Raw genomic sequence first — 6,352 nt, 5'->3', positions numbered from 1 at the left:
CAGGGAGTGAACCTGTGTCCCCTGCATTGGCAGGTAGATTCCCATCTACTGCGCCACCAGGGAAACCCCTGAAATTTATTTTTAAATGTGGTGTGATTAGAAAAGGGAGAAACTGGATGGAGGGCAACACTAATTATCTGTCTATCAATGTGTTTGTATTTTTTATATTTTAATTTCCTGAGGTGTATATGCGTTCTATACCTCATAACATTTTTCTCTAGGAATAATAACTGTACAAGCTTACCTGGCAATAACTGTATTCCCAAGAGCTCACACTACAGGAGACAAAATTTTACCTTAGGAAGCTTGATAGCAACACTTCACTATAGCAAATCATTTATCCAGCTTTAAGGACCAGGTGAAAAAATGGGACCTAGGAGTAGATACCATTGTCACACTTATTCATACGTTGCTTTCTTCTAGTATTCAATTAGGAAGGTCTGTTAACATGATATTTTTCATATCATGTTAAGTCTCAACTTTTGGCAGGGACCTAAATTTGGATTTTGTCACTGTCATCATGGGTACAATTCTGGGCAAGTACATATGAATCTGAAAGTCACAGAATTGAGTAGCAGATGTAATAATACTTACTTTATATATAAAGCAGTTGTATAGTGTTCTAGGGGAACAGACTAAGTCTCAGACTTTGTACTCTACCACTTACACCTGTGTCACCCTAAGCAAGTTACATTAACCCCTCTGTGGTCCAGTTTCCCCATTAGTAAAGTGAGGATAATAAAAGTAACTAAGTGATAAGGCTGTTGTGAATATTAAATGTATTAATCTATACAAAGGACTTAGAGCGGTGTCTGGCACATAACAAAACATTGTATCAGTGTTTGCTCTTGTGGTCCTGGCTGTGGTTGTAGTTATTATGATTATTTTGTGGTACTTCCTAGTGAAGTTTTCTTTTCAGAACTCAAGTCTTGTGTGTATGTGTGTGTGTGTGTGTGTGTGTATATATATATAAATAAATATACATATATATATATATACATATATATATATATTTATTGGCCACGAAGCATGTACTATCTTAGTTCCCTGACCAGGGATGGAATCTGTGCCCCCTGCAGTGGAAGTGTGGAGTCTTAAACACTGGACTGCTAAGGAAGTCCCTTGTATTTTTAAAAATAATCTTAACTTAGTGCCTCTATTCTGCTATTTTTTTTTTTCTCTGTCCCTATCCTCTTTGATGGTCATAGGACTTGTGAGTAGAGGAGGAAGTCGTAAGACTTAAGAAACTGCTGGAGCAGTGTATTAGGGAAAGTAGCCAATCACTACATTAAAAAAAATTGCTGCTTATTTCCAAGATTTCCACTCAAGATAAACCTCACTGTATCTGGTAGTTGGTCCAGTACTGTATAGGTATCTTTGAATGGCAACTGGAGAGCTCCCTAATGCCAACGATCTTCTGAGATGGAGCCAGGGAGACAGGACGCTTACAATCCCCAGGGAGGAATAGGCAGCCCACACGATCCTGAAGCACGTCCCCTTATCCCCGTAATAAAACTCTAAAACTCTCCTTGCCCCTCCCTTCATCATCTCTCTGCTCTATCTCTATCTCCATCTCTATCTCTGTGTTTCTTCTCTTCCGCTCCTCTCCCTCCCAGCGGTCATCTGCACTCCCCTCTGAGCTGATGGGAAATTCTGAATGCTACCCCGTGATACCTGGGTGCTGCAGGTAACTCAGGGCTCTGAGTGGGAGCCCTCTGCTTCTAATACCTCTCATGGCTATTTATTAGATTTCTAGAAATAATCAGTATAGCCCAGTTTTTCTCTTTTCTCATATCTCCCAACTTCAAAGGAAAGGTTTTATCAACACTCCATCCTCATCTCCCAGCTTAGACATTGTTGGGGAAGTTTGGAGACCACAAAGACAGACCTTTTGCTAAGAGTTTCAAATCCATCCAGTATAGCTCTCTCTTTCCCTTGCTTGAAGAATTCTTCTAATGTCTAGGGGATTGGTGGAAGGGAAGGAGAAAGAAATGATTTGCTGTAACAGCCGAAGCTTTTCTTTCTCTCGCATGCCTTAACCTGTACCTCTTAGATTTAGAAACCTTGAGTTTAGTAGCTTCATTGTCCAGCATTGATCTGACAATTTTTTCTCAGGTTAACATCAGCCCATGTTGTGCAGCCGGAACATGGGCAGTTGGAGGGGGAAAATATAACATGTTGGATAAGGGAATCAAATTTTACTCTGCCACAGAAGAACTGACACAATGAATGCAGTAGAGTAGGAAAAGGGGATTGGCACACTTTCTTAGCTGTTGCACAAGCAATTTAAACAAATGCCTTAAGTCCCCAGAAATATCTTCCTTAAACATAATTCAAATATCTTTATAAGTTACGCCCAACTTTAAAATCTTAGTAAAGATGATCATATAGCTAGAACATGGTTTTAAAATGGTAATATCAACAAAAGGGATTCTTGTGGCAAACTTTTGAGCTTTTTTTCTTCAACCCTATATGTGGGCATTAATAGTTCCATTTTAAAAAAAAATTTTATGGGAGAATAGTTGATTTACAGTGTTGTGTTAGTTTCAGGTGTACAGCAAAGTGATTCAGTTATACATATATATATACATTCTTTTTCAGATTCTTTTCTCATATAAGGTATCACAGAATATTGAGTAGAGTTCCCTGTGCTATACAGTTGGTCCTTGTTGTTCATCTATCTTATATATAGTAGTGTGTGTATGTTAATCCCAAGCTCTTGATTTATTACCCCCCCCCATATTTCCCCTTTGGTAACCATAAGTTTCTTTTCAATACCTGTAAGCCTGTTTCTGTTTTGTAAATAATTTCATTGGTGGCATTTTTAAAAATTAGATTCCACATATGAGTGATGTATTTGTCTTTGATTTACTTCCCTTAGTAAGATCATCTCTAGGTCCATCATATTTCCATTTCATTGTTGGAGGAGAAAGCTCATGGTGTTGAATAATTTGCACAAGTTTACGCAGCTATTGAGTAGAAGAGCCAGAATTTGAACAAAAGGTTTATTTGACTCCAGAGCTCTTTCCAAAGACACACAACCGCCTCCCATTAGGAAAGCCAGACTCTTCAACCTTAGTCAGCTGATGGAAGAAAGTCTTTGCTCTCACTCTTCTCTACCTAGGTCAAAACCAATCCCTGTGGATAATTCCACATTAGGAATAAATAATAAATTTACTTGCTGCCTTCATTCAGAAATCCTGTTGATAAAATGTCAGAAGGTACAAGTTATTGGAAGTTACTGGAAGGGTAGAAACCAGAAAAGTTTCTGAGGATTCAGCAATTATTTTGACTCTCTTTCTGTAAACCTTTCTCACATTTTGAGTATCTTGAGCAGGTCTGCGAGAGAAGTGAGTTTTAAATTAATTTTCTCCTGGCAGGTTGTGTCTGTGATAAATTGAAGAACACAAAAATCATTCCCATAGCTAGGTGTTTAATAGCTCAGTCACTTCAGTGCCCCATTGGGGGTCACTTTCATTTTTTTTTTTCCCCTTCTATCCAGAATAACGCGGAGTCTTAACAAGACTTGGAAGCAATTTTGATACGAAAGACTAAGAGACAGCTCTGCTTTTAATAAGCTTTAATATCAGGGTACCAGTAGCACCCTTGGTGCTACGGCCGGAAATGACAGTTTTATTATCCTTTCCTTTGAAACTGATAAATTGGTTCAGGCTAAGGGCAGCCTTTTTAGCTGCCACGAAAAAAAAAAAAAGAAGCAAGAGAAAAGAAACTGACTATCACTGGAGTTATTCAAAGCTCTATAGAAAATTCTAAAAGACAGGAGATTTCATACTGTTGTTGTCACTGAGTGCTGAGTCCTTGATGTTTGCCAGTTGCAAAGGGAAATTTGTGTGTGTGTGTGTGTTTATTTCAAAGAAAGAGAGAGAGGTGGGGGGGACATAAAGAAAGATTATTTGGGCTTGGTCTCACTTTTGAATTGGGGTTTGCATATTGCAGTCTACAAAGAGCATTTTAACAATGTCACATTATTAACAATATAGACCCAAATTCAGTATCATCTCCTCTAAGGGAATCAGTTGATAGGTTATCATTCACATTTGCCCATATTGGTTAGGACCTCTTAAGTATAGGCTTCAGAAATGTATCTCAGATATGCTTTGATGGTGAGTGGAAATATTCTGATTTCATAAGGAAAACCTACAGTGCCATGAATATTCAGCATGGCATCTCTGAAGATACAGAAGCGTGACTATCACAATTATAAACCTTGTGTGCATTGTGTGATTTCAAAATTGGAGAATTGTTTGTGAAAGATCACTGTCAGTTCCTTAGACAGGAAACCATGTCCTTCCAAAGGCTCAAGTTCCTGGGCAGAGTCTGTCAGACCATACTACCTGATCAGAGGACTAGGGGAAAGGCGTGCTCGTTCTTTTCTTCCCTAAAATGATGTACTCAATTCCAACTCGTGTCATCATTACAGATGGCAGATTTTTTCCAAGTATTATAATTTTATTTTTTAATTGAAGATTTTGGAACTGAAAAGACTTTTAAAAGATCTGGTTTACTGAGTTACAGAGATCTAAAGCCCAGAAAGATAAAATTGCAAAGATGGGAAGAAATTGACTTAAGAGTTACAGAGATCTAAAGCCCAGAAAGATAAAATTGCAAAGATGGGAAGAAATTGACTTAAGACCCAGGATTAGACTTTTGTTGCCTTGAACCACTTGATGCTTTTCTTGCTCTGCCATAGTGCACATCCTAGTTAGTTAGGGAGTTTTAGTTTTTAAAAGACAAGAAAATAGCTTCAATATGACAGAGTATCCTGTGTGCTGCCAGGGGATCCTGTGCATTCTCCCCAGTACCACCAATTTCCGTACGATCAATCAATTCCCTACCTGTAAAGCGAGCATGTCTCAACTTGACAATTTTAGTAGATACTTACCAAATTTGAGTTGCTTAGTACTCAGAGCACTGAGGTTAATGATCTACACTATCAAGAAACTCGTGGAGTTGTGGCTCCAGGGCTCTTAGGTAAACCCAGCAACACCATAGTCTCTTCCCTCACCCCTGGAAGTCTTGTTATATCAGAGTGAAGCATTGCCCAACTTATTAGGGCTCCCTCATATCATCATGAGAATCAGAGTTGGCAGGACTGTGATCTTCAAAGATGAAATTCCATCATAACGTTGATGACAGCAAAGTACTCCTCTCTAACTTTCACAGAGTAAAAATGGGGAAGGCTGTATAGAATAGTGGCAAAGAGTACACATACAGGTTTGGGAGTAAGTTAGACACAGCTTTGAATCCAGTCTCCACTACTTTTAATGAAACTCTGAACTTAGTTCCATATCTGTACAACAACAACAAAAAATAACACTACTGCATCATCAAGAGTTAAAGAGATGGTTTAGTTAAACTCTAAACACAGAATCTAACACACGTAATGCAGTTGAAAATGGCATTTGATATTATCATCACATTATTCACTTTACACAGTTCTTAAATCAATCGAGAAACAGGTATTTATATAGCACCACCCATGTTGGACTGGGTTCATGACTCCTAGATACAGTAAATCAAGACAAAGACTTCCTCCCCTCCAAGCTTGTAACATATTCCTGGGTATTGGTCAGTTTCACAAAGCAGATGAAATTATGCCAACGGAAAAAAAAGTTCTTTATCAACCATATGAAATCCCCAATTGTCATTTTTAGTAGGTATTTCTTATTAAAATATCATTATTAGTTCTAGGAAGGTGGAATTTTTGGCATGGAAAAGTTATGAACTTCGAAGTCTGACACAGCTGGGTTTCACAACTCTCAGGGGTCTTGGGAAAATTAATTCACCTACTTGAACAGATTTCTTCAACTAGGATGGGATTGCTGCAGCCTCAGCAAAATTTTGTCCTTCTACTCCGCAAGTCCTGAAGATTCACTACGAAAGTCTTATCAGCCATTTTCCTTCCTGCTCCTCAAGGCTCATTTCATATTTGCCGGCTCTGTGTTAGCAATATGGAGAACAGGGGAAATAAGGAGAACACAACCATGTGTAGTATCTGTATGCCCTGCTGGCTGGCTGCACTGTGGACTGCCTGCTGGCTCCCTTGTCTGGCTTTATCAGGTGGCCCTCTGACTAATCCCACGTGCCAAGACATTTAACGGAAACATTGAGATGTTGTCATTGTTCAAGTCAACGTGAAAACTGTTAAGCCTGTGGACCCATGTGGTATTCTCAGACAAAAGCTGCAAAATCAGTGGCGTATTTACAGCATTTTTTCATTGCATATTTTTTGTTCAAATGGAGCAAAATCCATTGCAGATGAATATTTAGAGGTGCAACGAGGTACTAAGAAGAGATTGTCAAACCCAGAGAACAAATATTTGTCTCTTCT

The sequence above is a fragment of the Globicephala melas genome, chromosome 21 (assembly GCF_963455315.2).
Source record: "Globicephala melas chromosome 21, mGloMel1.2, whole genome shotgun sequence".
Lineage (NCBI taxonomy): Eukaryota > Metazoa > Chordata > Mammalia > Artiodactyla > Delphinidae > Globicephala > Globicephala melas.
Note: the sequence above shows the minus strand (reverse complement) of the source record.